We start from the raw sequence: 12,720 nt of genomic DNA on the forward strand, positions 1-12,720 counted from the left end.
TTTCCCCCATCTATAGTTTCATTTGGTAATTTCTACCAATATCTATAAATAAACATGCATGTCCATAATGTTAAGTGTTACTAGCACTTTCAGTGTCCATAGTGTACCATCTGACACATGCCAGTCTTTTTTTCCCTTATCTATCTCCTCCTCTTACATCCTGAGCTCCTTCTTTGCATGCCCCCTCAACTCCCCACCCATCAGTGATAACACAACTTAGCCTTATTAAAAGGCTTTTTGGGAGGTTGGAGCTCAATCACCAGCTCACAGTTTATTACACATTCACACACACAGTGGCAGGCTTGCTCTCCACTAACCAGCACATTATTTGATCTTTTAGTCTCCTGATGAATGGGATCTCTTCCTTCAAACGATAAGCACTAGAAACCAGCCCTCTATCTTTCTCCTTGATGCTCTCCTCTGTTTTTATCCATTTCTTTCTTACAACATTCTCTGTCAGGTCTCTCTCTCTGTCTCTCTCTCTCTCTCTTTCTCTCTCTCCCTCTCTGACTCTCCTTTCATTTGGCTCTTTGTACCTTTCCTTCTCTTTGAGTCCTTCCCTCCATCTTTCATGCAGATCACAATCGCCATTATTATTTGAACCCTTAAATTTCTCCCCATCTCTGGCATGATGGATGGGTGTTGCATGCACAAACACTGCCCCCCTCTTTTCTCTCTACGGCACACACAAAAACACACACTCATACATGCTGACAGGCTTGCTTATCCATAATCTGTCCTTCTGCAGGGGAATGAGATGTTTTGATCAAACAGTTGTTACATGGTGGTGGGGAAGCTACTTATAAATGCATTACACAGTGGTCATTTCCTTTTAACTGCACAAAACACATGCACTCACACTCTTAAACCCACACAATGCAACACAATGGTTTATCCGAAAAAAGAAGTTACTGACTCCTTTCTATTTTTCCAACAACGCTTCTTGAACGTGAAGGGACTTATTTCAGTATAAATAAGTATAAATGCCTGTGAGACTTTTAATAGTTTTTATGCAGCCTGCTGATTTGAAATGATCATTAGTGAAACTGAAATATACATAAAAACATAAATGCGGCTGACAGCGGAAAATGACCTGACTGCTGAACCCTCTTGGATATGCCAGTTAATGTGAGCAAATGGTGATTTCTATGCATTCTAGCCCATGTTATTGATTCAGAAATTGCATACAGATTGTTTATGTACTGGAAAATACTACCATAGCAACACTTTCTGTCATCAGTCTCAGTAATGTAAACTCACTCTCATGTTCAAAAACCAGCTTCAGATGATGTGAGCTTTGCACTATGGCACATTGTCCTTCTGGAAACATTCATCGGGAAATGGGTATAAAGGGGTGGAGATGGTCATCAGCAATGTTCAGGTAGGCTGTATGGGTTAAACCAGCGGTTCCCAAACTTATTTTGCTAGGCCCCCCTTTGTTTTACAAGAAAAATGTTCAATGTGGGCGCCCCGTGCTAGCAGTGTCCAAGCGGGTTTTTTTGGGTTTTTTTTTTCCTTTTCACCCCCCCCCCCCCCCCCCCACCCCTGCAATGACCCTGCCCCCCCCCCCCCCCCCCTTCCAGGGGGTGGGCCCCACACTTTGGGAACCTCTGGGTTAAACAATGCTAAGGGGTCCAAAGTATGCAAAACAAAATCCCCTACACCATTAGACCACCTCCACCAGCCTGTACCATTGATACATGAAAAGGTGGATTCATACTTTTATGTTTAGGTTTTATATGTATGTCAAATTCTGACCCAACCAGTCACATTGTCACACCAGAAATTAAACCCATGCAAGTTGCAATCTCAGTTTCCTGTTCAGGAGTGGCACCTGGTGCAGCCCTTCTGCTTTAAGGCTCAGCAAGTCATTCATTCAGAGATGCTCTTCTGCATACCTTGATCATGACAAGATGTTTTGTTTTGTTTTTCTTGTTAGCGTTACTTTCTTTTCTTTGCTCAAAGTTGTCTGGCCATTCTCTCCTGACCTCTGGCATCAACAAAGCATTTTTGTCTAGAGAACTGCCGCTCAAAAATACTGTCTCTTTTTCAGATGATTCTCTGTAAACCCTAGAGATGGTTGTGTGGGAAAATCCCAACAGATCAGCAGTTTCTGAAATACTTAGACCAGCTCCGTCTGACACCCTCAAAGTCACTTAAATTCCCTTTCTTCCCCCATTCTGTTTGAACTTCAGCACATCTTCTTGTCTGTTCAGGCCTACAGCTTTGTATGCATCTCTGAAAGACGACCTGATTGTGGCATATTTTACTTGTGTCCTGTTTGGACTATATCTTTGAAAGTGTTAATGTTATTTTGCCTTTTTGATATCTGCCCTTTATCAAGTAGATTTTTACCTGGCACATTTTGTCAACCCCCATATCTCATTCCCTCCCTCTAATATAACAAAATAAAATAAAACATTGAAGGCTGGTACAATAAGGGGCCTCAAACAGCCATTCATAGATCCATAAGGCACTTATCAATGAACAACAGTGTCACCAGCATACTAATGTAAAAGCTGCATCTCCTGCCCAATAAACACTAAGAGCACACAGCATTCTTCCACTATCTCCCTCCGTCCCTTGCACTTCTCTTTCACACACATCATAAACAAACACCGTCTTGCTCTGTGTTGCCCCATATTTCTTTTTCCTCACACTAATCTTGAAAAAACTCCACCTTTTTTCACTTGGTCTCTGTCTCACACCCATACAGTAAATAAAACCTTACACCCAACACAAACATAGGCACATACACACAAACTCTGGCATCTGTCCTGCCCATAAATTCTCACTTAGCTGTCCACTACCTCTCTTTCTTGCACTCACAAGTATGGGTTAAGTAAACAAGTAGAGGAGTCTCAAGAAAGCAAAAACAAAAAACACGTGTGCGAGGTTAGATGGTACATGGTCTGCTAGCACTCTTTAGGCACTTGCACACTTTCTGCAACTGTGATAGAATACATTAATGTCACTGTTCCATTAAAGGGATCAGACACAAAAATGTCTTCTGTGATTGCTAAACATGTAATCTTGAAAAAAAAAAAGAGCTAAGCAGACCACTACAAGAGCCTTAACTTTTTGTAAACTGGTTTTCAAAAAAGACCACATTAATAAAGTTGGCTTACAGTTTTTAAATTCACCCCAAAGATGCTGGATGTTTTCCAATTTTTTATGAACCTGACTTCAGGCAAGGGGGGATTTCTCATGTTGACACAAGAAACAGCCTGTTTAAAGTTAGAAGCTCCCTGGTGCTTAAAATTCGATTTTATGCTGCAGATTACTTTTTATTGGGAAAGATAAAACCATGAGGTCACACACATACAACTGACCATCCTGTTATGCACACACACCAGCATACGTACACGCACACACACACACACACACACATACAATATAATGGTATGTAACACTGAATTTTAATCCAAGTCAAATATGTGTCTTATTTAAAATAATACGCTAACAATATTAGCGTGTGTGTGTGTGTGTGTGTCTGTAAACACAAAAATGCCCAGAAAAGGGATGCAGAACATCTTTCTCTCTCTCTCTCATTCCACTGTCAGCACCATTCTGTCTCTATGTCACATGCAACATATACTTTCTCATCTGCGCGCATTCACTTCTTAGCTACATCACGCACGTGCACATTCTAGCTGACCAACATCATCACTGTCTGCCTTCTCCTGTGTTCATGCTGCAGGACCAGCACACTGCCTCTATGTGTTTGCGTGTCTGTGGGTCTCTCTCACTCGATTTCCCTCTATCTCTCTCTCACACACACATAAATGCGCACTAACACGCGCCCTGACCTGCCAGCATCAGTAGCCTCGCGCAATGTCTGCTGAAACGGCGGAACAAACCCGTGGTGACACGTGTGCGCACAGCGCGCAGCTCTAGCAGCCCGAGCGTATCCATGCACACACACACGCGCACACACAGTTAGTGAAGCTGCAGGTGCTTCTCAATCAACCCACAAAACGCAAACAACGCAACACACACACACACACACACACACACACACACACACACACTTCCAGTGATCCAGAAAAATCAGAGCACATGAAGCAGAAATCATAAAGATTCAAAGTGTCTCCAGAACCCAACTGCTCATATTTCAGCCCCAATTTAAACAGCAGGAAATCGTGCTGCCCGTGCGCAAACACACACACGCCCGCGCACTTGCTAGTGCAAACACACGCACACAGCAATTTGTTTTGTCTTCCTACCTTCCTCGTGCATCCGCTGCAGACAGAAAGTAAGGTTCCGCCGCCAACCCGGCATGGTGATGAGGAAGAGAGGTCTGGATAATGAAGAGGATGATGGTGATAATAATGAAGAGGAATGATGATGGGGGCAGTAGATCCTGTCCGGTGGAGGTGAGGGCAAGCAGTTAAGAGCAGCCACTGGCAATGTAGCGCTTTCCTCTTCCTTCTTGTTCTCTTCCCCCTTTCCTCTTCTTCTCCTACTTTCTCCTCTTATGTTTTCCCTCTTGTCTGACTGCCTGTAAACGGCGAGTAGCTGCAGCTCTCCCCGCAACGACCCCTCTGACAGTCCGTGTGACAGTCGGTCCCGCTGCGGCACCAGTGGTCTTTCTCTCTCTCTCTCTCTCATTCACTCTCACTCGGTTAATAGACTCCATTCACTCATCGCTTTAGTTCTTTCCTTATCTACTCCAAATGTGTCCTTGCTGTCTCCCCCTTTCTTTAATTTCACTGCCATCCTCTTTCTTGTTTCTCTCTTACTTGTTACTTTTCATATCAAAGGTTTGTATTTCCCCTCTTTGCTCACAAAGGAAAGAAAAAACATTTCCCCCTAGCAATTTACATAAAAGAAATAAATGAAATAATAAAATAGAAAAGTGGCTTTGATCACCATTTACCAAGTACTTTTTCAGTTTACATATACCAAAGCTGTACACTTTTATCTATATTGAGACTTTATGTATGTAAATACACATCTAAGCTCACACTGACCCTTAAAAGGAGCAGATGCTGATAGTTCAGTCATTAACTCATTCTGTGACTCCAAATTTTAAATGTTAAACCCATGTAAATGAAGCAATTCAGGAATAGGGAACATCATATAAGTGGATATAAAAGGCAGAGTTGAATTTCACACTCTATGCTCACGCAGTAGGTTTAAATTGTTGTAAATAGACTCAGGCTGAAATGGGGTGGAGCTACAGTATGCTGATAATTATGCGGATCTTCTGAGTTATTGTAAGGTTTTTTTGGCAACCATGGAGAGAAGTTGTGCTTCTCCTCTGCATCTGAATTTAAATCCCCTTCTCTACATGAAACAAGTATGTTCCATTTGCAAGACCATATGAATAAAACAAATTAGCAGCATTCTGACTCAGCAACTGCATTAATGTGGAAAAACAATAGCAGAACACAAATGCCTTTTCCGCTGCACTTAATTCTCTTCTCCTTTTAGTGAAAACGTCAAACTGCTGTTTACGGACTCCTGACATTTATGAAGTTCAAAAACATATAAATTGTAGAGAAAAACATTTTTGAAAACAAAATGAATTATGAAAACCATACATAGAAGAACAAATGCCTGATAAAAATCTAATTAACCCTCTCAGGCTCAAATTAAGTTTTTGTTGCTAATGCACAAAAGAATACCTGCAGTGGTACAGTGGGGCAAAAAAGTATTTAGTCAGCCACCGATTGTGCAAGTTCCCCCACTTAAAATGATCACAGAGGTCAGTAATTTGCACCAGAGGTACACTTCAACTGTGAGAGACAGAATGTGAAAAAAAAATCCATGAATTCACATGGTAGGATTTGTAAAGAATTTATTCGTAAATTAGGGTGGAAAATAAGTATTTGGTCACCTCAAACATGGAAAATCTCTGGCTCTCACAGACCTGTAACGTCTTCTGTAAGAAGCTTTTCTGTCCCCCACTCGTTACCTGTATGAATGGCACCTGTTTGAACTCATCATCTGTATAAAAGACACCTGTCCACAGCCTCAAACAGTCAGACTCCAAACGCCGCCATGGCCAAGACCAAAGAGCTTTTGAAGGACACCAGGAAAAGTATTGTAGACCTGCACTGGGAAGAGTGAATCTACAATAGGCAAGCAGCTTGGTGTGAAAAAATCAACTGTGGGAGCAATCATCAGAAAATGGAAGACATACAAGACCACTGATAATCTCCCTCGATCTGGGGCTCCACGCAAGATCTCATCCCGTGGGGTCAAAATGATCATGAGAACGGTGAGCAAAGATCCCAGAACCACACGGGGGGACCTGGTGAATGACCTGCAGAGAGCTGGGACCAAAGTAACAAAGGTCACCATCAGTAACACACTACAACGGCAGGGAATCAAATCCCGCAGTGCCAGACGTGTTCCGCTGCTGAAGCCAGTGCATGTCCAGGCCCGTCTGAAGTTTGCCAGAGAGCACATGGATGATACAGCAGAGGATTGGGAGAATGTCATGTGGTCAGATGAAACCAAAGTAGAACTTTTTGGTATAAACTCAACTCGTCGTGTTTGGAGGAAGAAGAATACTGAGTTGCATCCCAAGAACACCATACCTACTGTGAAGCATGGGGGTGGAAACATCATGCTATGGGGCTGTTTTTCTGCCAAGGGGACAGGACGACTGATCCGTGTTAAGGACAGAATGAATGGGGCCATGTATCGTGAGATTTTGAGCCAAAACCTCCTTCCATCAGTGAGAACTCTGAAGATGAAACGAGGCTGGGTCTTCCAACATGATAATGATCCAAAACACACCGCCTGGGCAACAAAGGAGTGGCTCCGTAAGAAGCATTTGAAAGTCCTGGAGTGGCCTAGCCAGTCTCCAGACCTCAACCCCATAGAAAATCTGTGGCGGGAGTTGAAAGTCTGTTGCTCGGCGACAGCCCCAAAACATCACTGCTCTCGAGAAGATCTGCATGGAGGAATGGGCCAAAATACCAGCTACTGTGTGTGCAAACCTGGTAAAGACCTATAGTAAACGTTTGACCTCTGTTATTGCCAACAAAGGTTATTTTACAAAGTATTGAGTTGTATTTTTGTTATTGACCAAATACTTATTTTCCACCCTGATTTACGAATAAATTCTTTACAAATCCTACCATGTGGATTCATGGATTTTTTTTTCACATTCTGTCTCTCACAGTTGAAGTGTACCTCTGGTGCAAATTACTGACCTCCGTCATCATTTTAGGTGGGGGAACTTGCACAATCGGTGGCTGACTAAATACTTTTTTGCCCCACTGTACTTCTGAGTAAAAAAAACTTTTACTTGTTGCAAATCTGCAACGCCTGCCTTGAGAGGGTTAAGACCAAACTGTATAAGTTAAAAATTAGAATGACATTAATTCCAACATAACACATAACTACAGCTGACATTGTCTGCAAGTCATTGTGTAAAAGTGCCATCATGAGAAATAGCCAGGACAGTGGGTTATTATGTTCTTAAATGAACTCTGGGGTGTGGATTACATAAAGGGAACACTAAGTAAAGAAAAAACTGTCATCTGCATTAAATTGGTTCATTTTAAATGGGTTGTACTGGTCATTCCCAAATGAGCTCAACAGCAAATGTTTGCCAATACTGTTTCAAAAGTTTTTCATGCAGTTATAATGCATTAGCTTAATAACCCAAGTTTACACCACCACGTTGGTAGGCAAGATAGTAGAATTTCTAAAACCAGGAAACCATCAGTTTTGTTTTTCTAATAAAACAAAATAGGACTAATTAGAACTTTACTGGACTAAGTCATGTTTTATAATCTTGCTTTTGCTTTTTTCGGTTTTCATGTTTTCTTCCTTTTGTTTTTTGTAATGTCGATGTGTTTATCACATATTCTACTTTAAGAGATGCTGGTAGCCTTTGAGCAATGTAGCACAGCTTCTAAAACTTCCACAAAATCCCAATTCAAAAGCACAAGAGTTGTACTTCAGAATTTTATGGAATCTACAAACTGGCAAGCATCACTACGCAGCTACATCCCATTGTGACTGACCAGGCATGATGAGGTCAAAAAGTAAGCTCCATTTGATCTTCTTACTCAAGCTCTGTCACGCGTCTCTGTCTGTCAACTTTCACGTATACAAGCTAATGTGAATGCCTTTGATAGCTGTCCGAATCTGAGCGATTTTATTCTTTTTTGAATGATTTTTGTGTCTGGCCTCTATGTCCAACAGTCGAAGTTTAACAGAGTAGTTTAGGAACATATACAGTGTTCATCAGAGGAGAATTCTTCTACTTTTTTGGTGAGTGCTGTAACTAGTTGTTTTGTTGAGATTATACATCTGGTAATTTTGGGTAAATAAATTCCATAGTTAGCTGCTAATTTTGTAACATGTTTTCTCACTTTTCTGAATTGTACTCTATTGGGAATTCACGTATTTTGCATTTTATACTAAGTGATTCTGAGAGACAAAGATATTTGGTCACAAATTCAGGCTGACTCTACAAAAGTGCACACCACGTTTTTAGAGCAGCATTTGAAGGAGCATTTAGCATCAGCTGTTTGTTAATTATCTTGAGATATTACCACTTGGTGGCACTGTAAACACACAACAAGCCAACAAATACAGAAATCGATATAAGTAACACAACAAAGCAACATCTGCTGATAAACATCAGGGAACACTAAACTCCATGCAAGCAGACATTCCTTTGGGGTTTCTATTTAACATGCTGCAAAGTCAGTGTCTTGGTATTTACAGTATTTTGCTAAATTATGATGTTAGAACTTTCATTTTCTATAACTCTACTGTCACTGTTTACTAAAGCAGTCCCAGTGGCACTTCAGTGTACATCAGTCTGACCATACACAAAAGGGTAGAACATTCGTTTCTCACTTTTTTGATGAAGATGTTCACCATTACAAACTGAACAACGAGCAAAACTGAATATGTGCTTTCAGTAGTTAAAATTGTGGTTTTATGAAATTTATTCTAAAATGTTAAATGACACAAACTGTCAAGCACAATATCAACCCCATATTGCATTTGTCCTTGAATGTATCACAGTGTCTCAAAGAAAAAGACATCACAACTCACTTCTGATATGACATCATGTACTTAATAGTTACAAAGAGCTGCAAGGTTGAGCTGGCAGTTTTGTTCCTGACTTTTTTTTTTTAAATTTTATAACAATAACATATACTTGCAAGAAGGACTTAGATATGCAAACAGAATAACTTACCTTTCACCCTATGACACCTGGGATAGGCTCCATTGAAAATGATGTTACTTCTCTGCTTCTGTAAGGCAAGGATGAACAGGATTATCAATCCACAAAATCTGGCAGATGAAGGATAAACAGATCAAACTCAAATTGGCAAGAATTTACAAACCATGAAAGCTTTACATTGGTTACAACATTTGACTACAGACAGGCTAACAATCACCAGTCTATTATGGGTCAAAAGTCAATTAATAGAGTTTTATTCACAAGTTCATGTAAGTAAGTAAGTAAGTAAGAAAGACTGACCATATAGATGCAGTCTCAGAACTTTGGTTTGGTTTTCCTATGGATCACTTACATGTAGGCCTGTGTATTAAACTAGTTTTAAATTACCACTCTAGCAGAAGTTATGTTAAACAAATGTCATATTTTGACCCGTCACTCTTGCTAAACCTTCGTTATCTCTTTCTTCATCTTTTTTCACCTATTCTGACAGCAAGGCTTGCTTTCTTTCAGCAAGGAGAGTTTCCACAGTTTCACAGTCCAGCAGCGTGTAGCTCAGACTACACTTGTTACGGCCTGAAAAGGCCACTACTTACTGACTGGGATAAATTCTTGTACAATCAATGTGTCTGAAGAATGAGGTGATTTTTGAGTGTGCCTGAAACACAACGCTCAAAGTGAAAAGGACACTGTGGATTAAGCTGAGGGTTGTTTGGTGGAAGAGTGCGGCCTCTTGTGGTTAGTCAGTAGTGATGCAGTGCAATTTGTCCATCTGCAATACTGTGTAATGTAAGTGAAGTCACTGATCCATGTATTACCTGCTACACAAAGTGCTGACTTAATCAAATTAACAGAATGCACATGCGCACTCTCTAAAACAACTTCTCCTTGCCGCAGTGTTGACTCTCAACACATTTCCTACACATTCTCACCTACAGCTCAATCTCTCTCTGTTTCTCTAACTCTTAGATAACAATAGCCCAGCAGAGGATATGCCTTCACTTCCCTAATGACAGACTTTACAGAAAGGGCAGTTTTAAAGTGGCCACCTTTGCTGAGCAGTGCTTAAATGCCAACACACTCCCTGCTTTCTCTAACATACATAGATGATGTTATCTATGTTTAAAAGGAAAATTGAATAGGTTGGAATGTAAAACCAATAAGAACAGCAATTGGTCTAATAAGCCAATGTGTACAATGAAATAACCTGCTGCCATAATACAGAAAATAAGGCATATAACAACAGTGAAGTTGATAATGTGCAGGTCAGCAGAACTTTTGACATTAACACAACTACAGCAGAGATGCAGTGTGGGCAAAATGTACAAAGCAGGATTAGGCTGGTTTGTGTAAATCACAGCTGCCATACTGTGATAAGGTGGAATAGTCCCGAAACGAAAAGAATAAAAATATTCTTTATTTTGGCAAGGCCTATCTACATGGATTGCAGGTTCTGAAGGTACTTTAAATCAGAAAGTCTATCATCTCTCATTATGGAAATCTGAAATCAATTGATTTACACCTAAGCAGGTTTTCTTTCCAGGGTTTTAATTTGCCTTTGCAAAGGGATCAAACAACAATTTAGAGCGCAGCAGCAGTCTGCGTGGGTTTAGACAAAGAATAATAACATGCACAGAATAATTTATTGACACAAGTTATCTACTTGGCGTGGTCACAGAGCAGAGTCAGAACATTCTGTGCAAAAGATAACTTGTACAGTTGAGCATATCTTGTATTAAAAGATCATATGGAGACAAAACATGATACTATAGAAGTTTCTTTTCAGTTAGGTCACCTTGGCACTGAGAAGAGCATAATCTTATCATTTTCCATTACTCTCCTCCTTTTTTGATCATTCATTGATCACACAAGTGCATTTACACATATGGCACAAACAACAGACGTAAAAATCTAGACAGGTTTATTCTAGGTCATTGCTGTGTGTCATACAGAAAGCATGTTGCTGTTTTTACGTGGAATAGGCATCGTAAGAATGTAACAATGGTTATGAGAAACAAAGTAGAGACAAAACATCAATAAATAGTATTGGAGTACTCTACTCCTGACTGGATTATAAGTAGGGACCCAGTCAGGAGTAGAGTACAATTCAGGCTATCACTCAGAATCAGGTGTGACTCACTGGAACCAACCGAGCTAACCGTCAATCAAGCTCAGATGAGATCCTCATTCTGCATCTTGTCTTTCATACATAGTGGTGTCTGCTTTTTTGCCAGACTTAGGTATGCATATATAAGACATATCAGGACATTAATCACTTAGTTCATCCATGACGCACACAGGTAAATCATTCTATCACACCTTGCTGCTCTGTCGCAATAAAGTCGTACCTAAACACACGTCATTCCTCACACACAACGACCAGATTTTGATACATCAAAAATGTTCAAGTGTGTGTGTGTGTTAGCTGCACATTTATGTTCTCACTCAAACAAACTTGTTATAGTAAAGCAAAGAGTTTGTAGTACTGTTTCTCAAAGTCCCCATCTTCTCCCATAGAGGTATAAAGAATAAGGGTACAATTGCTCTCAATGGGTGTGTGTGCATTTTGTAATTAGTTTGTCTAGCTATTTCTGTTTTAACTTTGCTGTTTTCAGTTAGTCTGTAAATGCTTTGTTTTTGTGTTTTTTTTAACGATTATGCTATGGAGGGCACACACAGGCAAAATTTAAAGAAACTCAGTATAGGTATTACAATTAAAATACTGAACCTTTGGCTGTCTCATAGTCTTGTAGACGTCTAAACTCTCAGTAAACATGTGCATCAAACCCTCATCATGTAAGTTGTATTTTTTTTTTACCAAACTAACATATATTAAAACTATGAATATATCCTTTATGAATTATTTAGTTTAGTTTTAGTGAAATCTAACTACCATAGAGTGTGTGATGGATCTTTTTTTTGGCCTCCTAAATAGGTCACTTATCTTACCAGCTGTGAGTCTACATTGGTAAGACAATAATAGTTGACTGGGGACAAAAATGTGTGTGTGTGTCTGTGTGTGTGTGTGTGTGTGTGTGTGTGTGTGTGTGTGTGTGTGTGTGTGTGTGTGTGTGTGTGTGTGTGAGAGAGAGAGAGAGAGAGAGAGAGAGAGAGGGAGAGAGAGAGGCTCAAACCCTCCAGGTTTAACTACATTGAGGTCCTCAGAGGTCAAAATAATCTGATACCCCAGCACAATAAATCATAGCTTATTAAAAATATCTGACAGCAGGCAAAAGGCGAAATGCATATTTAAATTTAGATTTCCTCTAATTCATTATTACATGCAAGTGATAAAGTAAAACTTTCTCATACTGTGTGTCCTGACGGCTGGACAGAGTGAAAACGGAGCTGTGGAGGAGTTAGAGAGACCGAATTTGTCTTTAAGGTAGGGAATAGCTTATAAGTGTGAACATAGGCTATATGCTATCATCTGTGTGTGCTGTGGGTGTGGTGCTATCAACTTAAGGAGTCACCTGAGGCAGAGTAGGTTCGAGTTTGTCCTGTGCCTCCCCCCAGTTTTGCCATCCTTGTAATCAACAGTGTTGTCTGTGTTGGAG

Source organism: Aulonocara sp. 'chitande type north' Nkhata Bay, linkage group LG5 (assembly GCF_057382095.1).
Source record: "Aulonocara sp. 'chitande type north' Nkhata Bay isolate Kocher_YH1m ecotype deep benthic linkage group LG5, A_spYH_male_GT1.1, whole genome shotgun sequence".
NCBI lineage: Eukaryota > Metazoa > Chordata > Actinopteri > Cichliformes > Cichlidae > Aulonocara > Aulonocara sp. 'chitande type north' Nkhata Bay.